At 47.0% G+C, this 13,875-nt stretch overlaps 1 long non-coding RNA gene across 1 annotated transcript; it reads right to left on the bottom strand.

The window, feature by feature from the left end:
• Nucleotides 1-7,872: 7,872 nt before the first annotated feature.
• On the bottom strand, nt 7,873-13,630 carry LOC109498559. The gene is made up of 3 exons (XR_002155382.3): nt 13,385-13,630; nt 8,788-8,881; nt 7,873-8,479 (listed from the first exon to the last, which is right to left on the bottom strand). It is a non-coding gene; the product is annotated as an uncharacterized LOC109498559 (long non-coding RNA).
• Nucleotides 13,631-13,875: the final 245 nt, after the last annotated feature.

The raw sequence follows: 13,875 nt of genomic DNA, 5'->3' as shown, positions 1-13,875 counted from the left end.
GAAAATCTAAACATTTCCTTCCTTTCCTGGTCTTCCTTAGGTCTTTCACAATTCTGTTTGTGTTTGCTAAGCATTAAGTGATTTGATAAAACCTAGAAGATCTGGATTCATACGACAGGGTCTGAGAGCCTCTTTCCTTGTGTCTGGGACTGCTGGTAGACATTCACTTCTTCCGTTGGAGACAGGAACAGCAATTTGTCACTTGACCATGTTTCAGGAAGCCTGTGACCCAACAAACAAGATGAACTAAACCTGGGTCCAGGGGATTCAAGCGATTGGAAGTAACCTGTAAGTCACCCTGCCATTACTCTCATAACTCTTTCAACTCATATTCATTCCACTTGTCACCGAATCTCGTCGAGAACCTCAGATTCTTTGGCCACGTGTTTCTCAGTGTGGTCTGCGAACCAGCTACACTGGCATCATCTGGAGAACGTGTTGATTCCAGGGACCCGCTCCTCGTGAATCAGAATCCTGAGGTGGAGGGAGGGGAAAGATGCTGGAGGAGCAGTAGAATTCTGCACATTGAACAAGATGTGCAGGTGATCCTTCTACTTCTGTTTGAGACCCAGAGATGAGGTAGACACACTCTCTTTGGTCGGTCACAGTACAATATCTAAAGACGACATGCACAGAGTGCGATAGTCCGAGACCCTGTAAGATGGTGGGAAAGGACAGAAGCCGGACCACTGGGACAACTCATTGCTTGTCTTACAACGGTCGGCTGAATGGACCGAAGGTCCGTGTAGACAGGACTTTACTGGTGGGATGTTGAGAATGCTTGAAGCGGCATGAGTTCCGTGGCCCCTCACTGAAGAGACTGGATTACGCCTCACAAGAGACCTTCGAGAGTTTACACAAGAAGGGAAACTGAGCCCCTGGACACCTCTCTTACACTGAAGACAGAAACTCACGCCAGCCTTGGCCAGACTTTTGTTTTACCTTAAATGGGCCCAGTGACTCTCTGGAAGCTGCAAACGGGTGCTTACGTGCATGAGACAATGTTTTTGCATAAAGAAACTAATTGCAACTTAGAAGACTTAAAAAAATTTTTTTTTAATGTTTATTTATTTTTGAGAGAGAGAGAGCACAAGTGGGGGAGGGGCAGAGAGAGAGGGAGACACAGAATCTGCAGCCGGTTCCAGGCTCTGAGCTGTCAGCCCAGAGCCCGACGTGGGGCTCGAACCCACGAACCGTGAGATCATGACCTGAGCCGAAGTCGGACGCCCAACCGACCGAGCCACCCAGGCGCCCCTCAACTTATAAGACATTTTATGTCAGTCAAAGCAAAATGCCAGATGAGTAGGCTAGACCATGAGTTTAGAGTCCCAGGACCAGTGATGTTCTTTTCTTCCCAGAGGATGAGAGATTGTAGAAAAAAACGACACAGGGGTAAGTGGATTTAGAGATGCTTTTTGTTAGTCCAGGTTCTCCGGAGAAACAGAATAGCACAGGGAGAGATATTTATTTTCAGGGATCAGCTCACTTAATTTTGGAAGGCTGGCATCCCAAACCTGCAGGGTAGACTGGCAGGCTGGAGATCCAGGGAAGAGTGGTGATTTTAGTCCAAAGCCAGTCTGTGGGCAGAATTCCTCTTCTTTCCAGATTTTTCTTTTCTTAAGGCCTTCCCCTGATTAGATGAGGCCCACCCACACCGTGGAGGGCGAGCTGTTTGACTCAAAGTCTACTGATGTAAATGTTAATCCTATCAAAAATGCTTGCACAAAAACCCGACACTAGATTTTGACTAAATATCTGGGAACCAAGGCCAGTCAACTGACACATTTAATGAACTGAGGCTCCTCAGACCACAGTTTGAATAACAAGCCTCTCTGTGCTACTTTCCATTTACTTTCCGTCCCCTGGCATCTGACAACTTCATCTAGAAGGATGATAAAAGAGAATGAAATTGGTGCGTCTCTAGTGTCTTCTTTAGACACCCCCTCTCCAGAAGTTTCTAGAGGAATGTACTCCCTGCTCTGGAGATCTATCTCCCTAAAGCATGTGGCTCTAATCGAAGAACAATTGGCTGAAGCTCTTAGGATCCTAATTGTTACTTCTAGGAAAATTGTTCCGTGCTTAAGGTCTACAGTGAAATGTGAGATGTTAAGCTTTTACCTTGTTAGATGGTAAGTTTTACGTCTACCTCTGTACCTTGTACAGATTTCATAGTACATGTCTAGTACGCTTCATGGTTGATGGTTTGAGGTTATAGCTGTTTTCTTGCTTCAGTGAAAATGGCACTTGTTTTTAAAAAAACGAGTCATCACAGATGGCAAATCTATCTCTATCCCTTGAAGCTTTCTTCCCCCCGAGACTGACCGCGGTACAGGACTGGAAAAGGTCTCTCCTGGTCATCCGTTCTGCTGTTTACTCAATGTCACATGTCCACTATTCATTTTACAAACATCACTGTGCACCTTCTGTACACCAAAAACTATTTAGATGCTGGGGATCCAGCGGTCAAAAAGGCCAGTGAGGTCCCTGCCCTCACGGAGCCAAATGGGAGAACTTGCTGAAGCCAATCTTTTAGAAGTCTGTTGGCACTGAGGGCTCACTGAGGAGCCTAAAGGAGAAAATTCAAGGTCAAGAAAGAGAGAGTCAAGAATAGCATGACTTGAACCCCAAATCTAGTCACCAAAAGGGAAGGGGGTATTCCGAATAGAGCTCAGTGTTGATCCTATTTATCTTTTGGGTCGGCCTCTTGTGGGGAGGAGTCTCTGCTTCAATAAAACTCTAAAGAATGGTTCCAGATACTTATTATGTTAGGGGATGATTAACATTACTCTGAGGCCCATTCATTCATGAGTAATTACACACAGAGGAAGGATGGAGGCATGGTCTGTTCACATTCCTAAAAACTCTTCTTGACTTCTGTGTGTTGAGAATGTGGAGTCATTTTGAGATTTGGGGTCTACAGGGTTTCATCAGTGGCAGGGTTGGTGATTGGTAGGAAATGCAGGTATCCCAGGAAATGGCAGAAGTGTCCAGGAGAATGCCTGGCGGTAGGCAGTGGTATCTGATGGGTGCCATCTTGGTCCAGTCAGCCGCGGCTGTTGTAACTGATGAACCACCAAATCCTGGTGATTTACAGCAATAGAAGTTCATCTCCCACCTAAGGAAATGGGTATTCCTGACCTGAGGGAGGCCTTCCACGCTGGCCAGATGTTGAGACCTAGGCTTCTTCCATCTTGGGTCTCAGACTCATCTGCATTCGGCCAGTGCAAGAGGAGAGCTCTCGGAGAATCATGTGTGTGGGGTGTCCAGGACTCAAACAGGCACACATCACCTGTGTCGCTTTCTGTTGTCTGGACCTCATTCACATGGCCACCCTGGCTGGGGAGTCCGGTCCAGTTCTTTGCCCAAGGAAGAGGCAGATGCGGTGGTCAACAGGCAATTTCTGCCACAGGAGGAAATGTTGCCATAAGTAGGTAACGTAGCTTTGGACAGAGGCAAAAACAATAGAGTAGGAAAGGTCAAAAAGAGCTGAAACCCTGCCGTAGCCATGGGGACTGCCCGGGAAACACCATGTGGTGACTCCCAGAGATAGTTGTGGGCAGTTTGAAGGAACCAAGTGGCTCAACATACTAGGTCAGGAGCCATAACAGCGCTTACGATGGACACAAACATCGTCATTTTCCCATACGTGTTGCAAATTAGGTTCTGCAGAAGCAGAAGGTGGGACTTAGTATGTGGAATATTGATAAGGACAAAGGGGAAGTGTCGATGTAATACATTCACAAAGGCTTGGCCAGCCCCGCCGGGACTTTCGTAGCATATAGGGCCTCTCAGGGTTGTTACAGTCGGCTGACCCGGAGCATCCTGCGATCATTCAGTGGCTGGACGCCGCCCCAGGAAGAGTGTGCCTTGCTGAGGGCACCTTTCTACAGCTGTGGCAAAGCCCGAAGGAGTGGGTGGGTAATTTACTGGCTGTGCTTCCAGTGTTTGGGGTAGCAAGCCCTTCCCCGCAGGGGCATCTAGGGAGCTCAGCTTCCTGTCTCCTCCTTGTAATTTTAGTCCACTGCTCTACTGTCTCGAGCCACCCAAAACATATCTCCTCCGTGTTCCCGAGGACGGGTCCCCAGGTATTTCATTTATAACTGCTCCCAAGGACCACGTACACACCTTCTGCCTAGTTTGAACGTATCCCACCTGTTCCTCGCGGAGAGACTTTCTGGCCCCCTCCTGTGTTGTTTGTATGGGCCTGTGATGGTGACGGTTTGGAAAGGTCTGACTGGGCCTCTCCCTCTAGACCTGAAGACTGCGCCCTTCGGATGGGACGAAGACCTCATGGGGACCATTGCCTTTTACAGCAGGCCGACGCAGAGCTTGGAAAGGACAAGTCCTCCCTTCTCCTGCCTCTGTTTATCATTAATAAGTTGAACTTCTCAGCTGGCAAAGAATGAAATAGTTGATAGCAAATGAATTAGCTATCAATTAATTTCTAAAGCAAATCTAATGGGCATTTAAGAAGAGAATTTAATGTCTCATTTACTCTCTATAGCTATCTTGTTAAATGCCAATTAAGTATCTAAATATTTCCTACAAGCTTAATGAATTATAATAAGTAATAAGTGATTACCACTTTTTCCCAAGATCTCGGCACTCTCGACTTCTCGTGCAGCGATACGAGATTTTTTTTCTCGTCCTGTTCGTGGGACGGATAAGATAGACTCAAACCTTCTTAATGAGGGCTGGTTACCTTATTTAGCAATAGAGAATTAGATTTATAGGCAATTCTGAAGAAATACTGAAAAGCATACATCTAGAGAACGTGTGAGTAATAAGGATTTTTCCTTGAAAATAAAGTGAGCACTATTACAAGGTTACTTATAATAAATGCCTAATGTTTTGTCTTCGCAGTACCTCGTGACATCCCAGCTCCCTCCCTGCAAACCATTTCTAAATACCAAGGCACGATGCATATTAACAGACCCAGAACATGGGCTGATGGGGCATGTGGTTGCGACTGATGAGATACACGAAAACCCCAAAGCCAGGCTGGGCGGGACCCTGGGCCCCAACAGATATAAAGAAGATGGAAGAGGCTGGGGCTGAGGTCTAGCCCGTCAGGTTTGTCTGCTACTCTGGGAGAACAAGGACCACCCCCAGTTTTGCTGGGCCAGGCCTTAATATCTGACGGTGCCCTTGGGGCTGGTCCAGGTGGCCAGGCGCAAGGATTGCGATTCCACGCAAGCAGGGCTCTGGTCGGTCGTGGGGGTACAGAGAGCAGAGGTGCAGCCCCTGGGAGTGAGACTTGGGCGTGATGGCAGGAAGAGGCGGGGAGCCCTGATCTGAGTAGCACAGAACTCCTGGGCAGTTGCCTCTGACGTGTCATAAATTATGAATATACGTCATCAGATCGGGCCCTGATGCGAGCAGCCCTGGACCCAAGGTGAAGAGGCTGGAATTTGGAATCAAATAAACCTGAGCTTGAGGTCCGACTTGTTACAGGAGCCTAGGCAAGTGACAGTCTCCAAATCTGTTTCCTTCGTTAGAATACAGGGATGGTCTCTCCCTCATGAGTTTCTTAAAAAAAAAAAAAAAGATGAAATAAGAGAATTTATTTAAAGGGGCCCCTGGGTGGCTCAGTCGGTTAAGCATCTGACTTCAGCTCACGTCATGATCTCACTGCTTGTGAGTTCGAGCCCCGCGTCAGGCTCTGTGCTGACAGCTCGGAGCCTGGAGCCTGCCTCCGATTCTGTGTCTCCCTCTCTCTCTCTGCCCCCCCCCCCCCACGCTCTGTCTTTCTCTCTCTCTCTCAAAAATAAATAAACATTAAAAAAAATTAAAGCATGCAATAAATATGGTGCTTGCCAAATGGTATATATTCAGTGAGTGCCATTATTATTAGGGTAAATAATAATGACAATACAAATTAATGGTGACAAGGCTGCCTCATTTGTTTTTGAGAATGTGTCTGGTTTGGGATGATCTGTCTGAAAACTTTTCCTTCCTTTTTTTCTATTTAAAAAAACATACTTAATTTTTAATTTGTATTTTTTAGAGGCGGGGGAGGGGCGAAGGGAGAGCGAAAGAGAGCATCTCTCCTTTGGGGCTCGGGGCTCTGTCCCACGACCCTGGGATCATGACCTGAGCGAAACAGAGTTAGACGCTCACCTGACGGGGCCACCCGGGGGGCCCCACAACTTTTGCTTCCTAATGGAAGGTAGTTCGGTCAGAATCATACTAGTCCCACGCAAAGGGCCCGTGTGCCTTTTCTGGCCCCCCGCCAACGGACACAATGTACAATTGCACGTTGTGACCCTGAGAGCGAAAAAGTCCATTTTGTTCTCCTGGAGAATGCAGGGAGCAGCCAGCAATCGGTGCATGGCAATTGCTACTTCTCCCTCAACCGCCTGTTCAGGAAATACCTTGCTCCAAATGCACACCGCAAGGCCGGAGAGGACTCTCCCAGGTAGGCACAGGGTGCGAGGACCCCCTCGGCTCTCAAGGACAGCCCTGCTCGTCCATGTGGCCGTTCATCCTGGCCCGACACAACTACTGTCACGTACACCAACAGTTACGAGGCATTAGGACGGAAGATGGCAGGTGGTCATTCAAGCCGTGTTTTTGGAAAATCTTTCGATTGCAGGAAGACGCTCATGTTGTAGCATGAAAACAGGTTAAAAACAAACAAAAAACGACAACCAGGAGGGAACTCAAAAGCAGCAGAGACAGTAGCTAGCCTAGATCCCTGAGCGAGACGAAGGCTCCTTCCCTCACCGGAGAAGCAAGAGATCCAGGAAAACAAAGAGGTGGGGATCCAGCTAACCCCGAAGCATTGACAGGAGGCGTGGGCCTTCTGGTGGCTTCTCTGGGATACCAGGGAAGTGTTCCATGGCTCGTCATGCAGGAGACATTCTGACAGCCCTTCTTATAACCGCTTCATCCCAGAGCCCAGTAACCTCCAGCAGCTGGCTACTGTATTCCTCCCGCTCGGCTCTCTCTTCGCCTCTAAAAATTCCAGCTGACATTTACGCTGTGGCTCACGTCCTCCGTTCCTTCTCATCCCCATCTCCTCTGCCCTCTTTTTAAATCTCCTTTTAAATACACATCCCATTGGCTCTGTTTCTCTGGAGAAATCCGACTTGCCCCGTGCGTAAAAAAACGAACACCCGAGCCCCAGAGCCAGAGTTTGGGTCCCGCCTTTGAAATGGCCTACCTGTGTGATCTTGGGTGAGTTTCCGAATCTCTCTGGGCCTCTGTTCCACACCTGTGAGATGGAAACGATAACAGGGACAGCCTCGTCAGGTTCGTCTCCGTCTGTTTGGGCTGCTCTAATAAAATGCTACAAACTGGGTGGCTTCATAAACAAAAGAAATTTATTGCTTGCCCTTCTGGAGACTGGGAAGTCCAAGATCAAGGTGCTGGCAGATTTGAGATCTGGTGAGGATCCACTTCCTGGCTCACAGAACCTCCGTCTGTGTCCTCGCATGGTGGAAGGGGCTACAGGCAATGTGGGGCCTCTTCTGGAAGATCACTAATCCCATTCATGAGGGCTCTACCTTCGTGACCGAAGCACTTCCCAAAGCATCAAGCATTATCTTGGGGGTTAGGATTTCGACATACGGATTTTGGGGGAAACACAAACATTCTGGCTGTGGCAGGGTTATTAAATGAGTAAGGGGGCGACTGGGTGGCTCAGTCAGTTAAGCATCCAACGCTTGATTTCAGCTCAGGTCGTGATCTCATGGTTCGTGGGATCAAGCCTTGTGTCAGGCCCTGTGTTGTCAGCCTCGAGCCTGCTGGGGATTCTCTCTCTTCTTCTCTCTCTCTGCCCCTCCCCTGCGCATGCACACGCACTCTTTCTCCCTCTCTCTCTCAAAATAAATAAACTCGAAAAAATTAAAACGAATGGGTACATACGAGTTACATAGAACATTGGTTTAATAACTGAATAAATGTGAACCGTTATTCTCATTATTGCTGTCAGGACTGGTAGGTGTTACTATCATGACACATATCTTTTCTCCTTACATGGAAGAGGGGGGAGGATTTGCAAATCATTCTGACTTACGACGTATTTAAATACTGTGATACTAGATAGAGAAAAAGATGGCTGGAAAGAGGTGCATGTGTGGTAGGCAGAATAATGGTCCCCAGATATGTCCACATTGTAATTCCTGGAATCTGTGAATAGATGAGTTCACGGGGAAAAAGGAACTTTGCAGATGTGATTAAGTTAAGGATCTCGAGATGGGGAGATTGTCCTGGATTATCCGGGAGGGCCCAATGTGACCACAGGAGACTCTCGAAGTGAGGGGAAAAAGAGACAATAGTCAGCATCCAAGAAGGAGGTGTTCAGAGGAGAAAGTAGCAGTTGGCATACCGTCGTTGCCGGAAGGGGACCACCTGCCCAGGAATAGGGAGCCTCTTGAGGCTAAAAAAGGCAAAATTCTTCCCAGAAGGAGCGCAGCTCTGTCAACACCTTGATTTTAGCCCCATGCATCTCATTGTCAGACTTCTGACGTCCAGCCTGTAAGATAAGAAATCAGTATGCTACGGTAATGTGTTCGAGCGGCAATAAAAAAGCAATAAAGCACCACAGCTTTAGCTTAAAAAGATGCTCAGTACATCATGGGTCTGTGGGAGTTTTCAGTTTCTTTTTTAAACTGTGTCTGGTTTCCAAAATCAGAAGAAAAGTATGTGTTTCGGGAAGAAATAATCAATCGCAGCAGACACCTACCCCATGCCAGTTCAGTTCTTACGCTGCCGGTGAAAGTACCCACCCATGGGGATTGGAGTTACCTCGAATGGGCGGTCATCACCCATCACTGAGCTTACTGTGGTTCCTGCCTCTTATCGTCGCTTCCGCCAACCCTCACGCTGGACCTCCTCTGTCTGCTCGAGGGCTCTCCCACACGGCTGCGTACATATCCTGTGTGTACAAAGCACAGGGGGGCTCTTGTCAAAATGCAGATTCTCTTAACATCCACTATTGATCAGGAAAATGCAAATTAAACCTCCAAAGCGATAGCACGACACATCACTGGAATAACTAAAATTGAAGAGACTAGTAAGACCAAAGTGTTGTTGAGGGTATGGGGCAACCTGAATTCACATGTCCTGCCGGTGGGAATGTGGGATGGTGAAGTCCCTTGGGAAAACTGGCATGTTCTTAAAAAGTTAAACACACACAGCCTATGACCCAGCCGTTCCACGCCCAAAGAGATACCCTCACAGAGACTTCCATGGGGATGCTCACGGCAGGTTCATCCATGGTAGTCAGAGGCAGTAGGTACACATCGTGGAGTGCACAGAAAAGAGTGAGCTACTGATCTACTCCCTAGCATGAGTGAGTCTCCAAAGCATTTTTCAGAGTGCAAGAGGCCAGACTCAAAGAAGAGCCTCCTCGGGGGTTCCGTGGCTATAAAACGTGAACTAATCTACGGTAACCGAAAACAGGGCAGTGGCTACCTGTGCCTGGGCAGGGGGACGAAAAGGCTGCAAAGGGGTGCGATCTTTTGGGGTGATGGAACATCTCGTGTTTTGGTTGTCATGATGGTTTCCTACGTGTAGACAACCGTCAAAATTCATTTAAAAGGCTCACTCTTTACATGGATGTGGCTTTGGGGCACCTGGGTGGCTCAGTCGGTGGAGCGTCTGACTTCAGCTCAGGTCATGATCTCGCGGTCTGTGAGTTCGAGCCGCACGTCGGGCTCTGTGCGGACAGCTCGGAGCCTGGAGCCTGTTTGGGATTCTGCGTCTCCCTCTCTCTCTGCCCCTCCCCTGTTCATGCTCTGTCTCTATTGTTCTCAAAAATAAATAAAAAACATAAAAATTTTTTTTAAATGGATGTGGCTTATCATGTAAAAATTACCCTTCAATTAGTTGATAGGACAATAAAAGGCAGATTCCGATTCTGAAGTCTGGACTGGGCGAGCAAGCCTCTGTGTCTGGCAAGCTCCCAGATTCTGCAGAGCTGGTCCCGGGACCACAATTTCAGGAGGAGGGCTTCTAGAATACCTCTCTTCACCTCTGTCACTCGCAGGAAACAAACTGGCTTTCTTTTATGCTAAGAAAGATGTTCCTCAAGAAACTCGCCTTCATTGCCTGTCTCCTATCACCCGTATACTCTTGACTGTGCGTGACACTTGAATGCTTGGAGGGTAAAATGCCCCAAGAGGCGTTTCTGCCACCATAACAGCATGTTCGCGGGTCACCCCCTCCCCTTCCCTTTCCTGGCTTGAGCTTTAAATGGAAGCACACACGATGAGCAACAAAACATGCATTGGGATTATTGCACTAGCACTCTAAATATTTGACGAGATTTCTAACCTTCACCAAGAACATCCATTTTTCAGGTGTTCCAGATCAGAAGAACGAACAAGCAGGTGGAAGGCGTGGAAACGGTATCGTTCATACTCTTTGACCCGTGAGGGATTAGAAATCATTCCAGACCAAACGGAAAGGCCGTTGGCCGTGCTGGGCTTTTACTCAGCATTGGACATCTGCCCACTGGTCAGGCTTTGGGTTTCTCTCTAGGTCCCAAGGAATCTGCATGTAACACAGTCCCTTGATATTGACACAAAACCTTCACCCATCTCCGGTACGTAACACCGTGAAAAATAAAGCTTTGTGGAGAAGCTAGTGTCTCTCTAGCTTCTTCCTCTGAGACCAGCCACACCATGTGCAGCGCAAACCTCTATCTCCACAAAGTAATAGATTAAAATAGTTCAGGGAGCTCAGAATAATGGTACGTAGTTGAAATGGATGCTGGACGGATACAGCAAGCAAATGCCTTGCGCACCAAACAAACCAAAAAACTAGAGAGAGCATTGGGTAGAGCTGTCCTATTTGTAGATTTTCGGAGTTTCACCCCCTTTATATACCAATGTCTCTTCAAGACGTTGGTACAGCATTTTCTATCTGCATTTACTCAAAACTTACACCACACACACACACACACACACACGCAAATATTCTGCTCAAGTATTCAGATTGCTTCAAATTGTGTATCCGTCCCTCTGGCTATTTATTCTCTGTGGTGTTGTAATTTCATAAAGCCATGGCTACGGAGAACACGGGAGTTATGGTCCTTCTCCAGCACAATTGAGTCCTAGACGGGTATTACTGAGTGCTTAGCCCGTAGTCGCTACTCAATACGTGTTTTGTTTATATTTTAATAAAATAATAGTTTGGCTCTCAAAGGTTTTAAAAACAGCCTTTTAAAGCGGGTACAAGGTTGAACAGGAAAGATTGCTAAGGCTTAGCTGGTTCAGAAGTGAATGTCTAAAACAACCTTTCTCTGTATGTCAGACACAATTTTGTCTTCCTGCCTGAAAAAAAAAGGTAAAAAGCAGAGTCGCCTGGCTAAATGGTTTCCTAAGTGTCCCCCTCTCCCCAGGTCCCCCTGACTTTATGAAACAAGCAACAACAAACTCCGCTAAAGCTAAACCAACGTGAAATAACCCAGGGCTTGAACCTGTCGCATGACGTTGCTTTAAATTTTAATGCGAACTCGGGAATAGATTTGCGAACAGCAAGGTAAAGCAAAGGCCATGAAATATTGATTCTGTACATTTTCTTATGCATTTTTATTCTCCAATTTAGTAAATTTTTCATCTTGCCTGCACTTAGAGTTTCCCTATGAAGTCGTTACTACCAATTGTATTAGCTGTTGTAAATAAATAATCGTCGCTTGAGCGGTTTGCCTGACAGGAGGCGGACAGGACCCCACCTCCGACTACTGACTTTCCACGGCCCAGCGCACGAAGGATGAAAAGGGACACTCACAATTCTCCACACGGCAGAGTCGCGGCCACTTGCTCCAGGAAAGAGAGCTTTAAACACGGCAACAAGGAAGAACTGACACGTTTCCCCTAAAATTATACCACCATCTGACAAATCACCCGCTTTGGTCTAAGAGACGGTGGAATTGACTTTGTTTGCTTGTCTGTCTTTAAAACCAAAACGTCAGGAAAGACTGTCAGAACATGCTTCTTGGATGTACCCTAACGTAAGAGAAAATATAAGTGCAAGACTTCTGCCCCAGTCCTAATCCTTGTATATGCACAAAAAGTTATATTTTATCAATCACAAGAGGCAAATCCGTTAGACATTTCTCACTGTCTTCATTCCCCAGTGTACTTCTCTTTCTTAGACTATGCACCTGCCCCTCTATTTTCACTATCTTACAGGAGGTGGGTGAGACCCAAAAGAAAGATGGAAAGCAATTCTGACCGCAAACAGAATGTCCCTTGGCCCCTTGGTAATTAACACATGGGAGGGGCCAGGATGGCTCCGTCACTTGTGGAAATCACTGCAGTTCTTTGAACAATTTCATACATTAATCGATTACTTCTCCATCATTAGGTGAGATTGGCCATTTATTCAGGTTCCTGGTCACACTGACCGAAGATTCGTAGTGGGCTGTTCCAACTGGGTCCCAAATTTCTCATTCTCTGTTCCCAGAACACAACCAGAAGAGGGTGGGATAACATCAGGCTGGGAATTTAGCCTTGAAATGGATGAAAATATGTCTCCTTTTTATTTGTTCAGCAAAATGGTAATCCTGTTAGGTGAGCAATAGGGTCCTTTATTCTAATTCCTACCCTTCCCCCCCCCACCCCGGTTTTATGGTTATTAAAGTTATATATGCTTGCTTACTGGAGAAAAAACTTCAATTTCCAAAACAATGAAGATTAGTTTAACTAACGCTCCGCCTCCGACATTCTTTATCCATCCCTAAAAAAACACACAAACAAAAGACCACACGCATACACAAAACAAACAAAAACAAACAAGCAAACAACAACCACGAAGGACACATCCAGCTCAGCGGGAGAACAAAGATCTCCAATAATGGATCACCTTAGTTTTCACTCTGGTGTCCATTCTAACATTTTTTTATGTAGTCTTTTAATAGCCTTTAACCCTTTTCAAAGCATCCTTGCTTTCTCTGTGTGCTTCAAAACCCTCAAATACTTGATTCATATACCATCTCAGCTTCAGGAAAAGAAGGAAATTTGATTACCGCAATAGGGTCCAAGTGGGATTTTTTTCCCTCCCAAGTGTGGTGACTCTTGTATTGGGCCAATACATCCGCGTTTTGGGGAATAATCTTAAATATGTCCATCTGAATAGCATTGACTGGGATGCAAATACTGTTACCTTAAGACAAATACGGTGCAGGCACAGGGCGGCAAGATGTGGTCAGGAAATCCAAGTGCCAGGTGTTTGGGTCAGACATCACAGGCACCTCTCTCCTCTTAGACTTTTAAAAAACTTCTCCATGACACCCTTAGCTGCATCCCCATTGGAAAGATGACAAAGAGGAAGAATGGACAGGGCAGAACTAAAACTTGGGGAAGGAGCTAATAATATGATGGCGACAGAAGGTTTTGGTGGACGTGAGGGAGGCACCAAGGGTACAACTTACCAACTCTTTCCTAAGCACGAGCATTAGCATCAGGACTAATGCGTGGAACCTCACACACTTCTCTGGGTTGGCGGGAAGGAAGACCCAGGTGCGTGGCTAGGCCACGTGGCAGATAGCGATGTCATAATCTGAGCTTCCAAGGATCAGCATCCTTTGTGACAGCAGCACCCTGGGAGTCCGGGATTGGCGTGGTGGCCGCGTGGAGAAGAAAGGGGTGAAAACAGTGAGGATATGTACATTAGGGAGAGAATATGGAGGATACCCTGGGAGGGGGGGGGGTCGTTAAGTTTTCCTAATTAGGTGGAGGACGTGTTGAAGGTGAGGGAGGCTCCCACGGTTGACGCGTGGGCTCTGTGGCCCCCGTGACAAAGACAGGGAGCTTCTGAAAGCAGGGCCCCGAGAAGACCTTAGGATTCATGTAGCTGCCACATCAAAGAAAAGCCGATCGGGGTTATAGAGGCACTTCCTCCAAGTGTCAAGCAACAGCAGCA

This window comes from Felis catus, chromosome A3, assembly GCF_018350175.1.
Source record: "Felis catus isolate Fca126 chromosome A3, F.catus_Fca126_mat1.0, whole genome shotgun sequence".
Taxonomy (NCBI): domain Eukaryota; kingdom Metazoa; phylum Chordata; class Mammalia; order Carnivora; family Felidae; genus Felis; species Felis catus.
The sequence above is the reverse complement of the archived record's forward strand: the minus strand, read 5'-3'. Positions and strand labels throughout refer to the sequence as shown.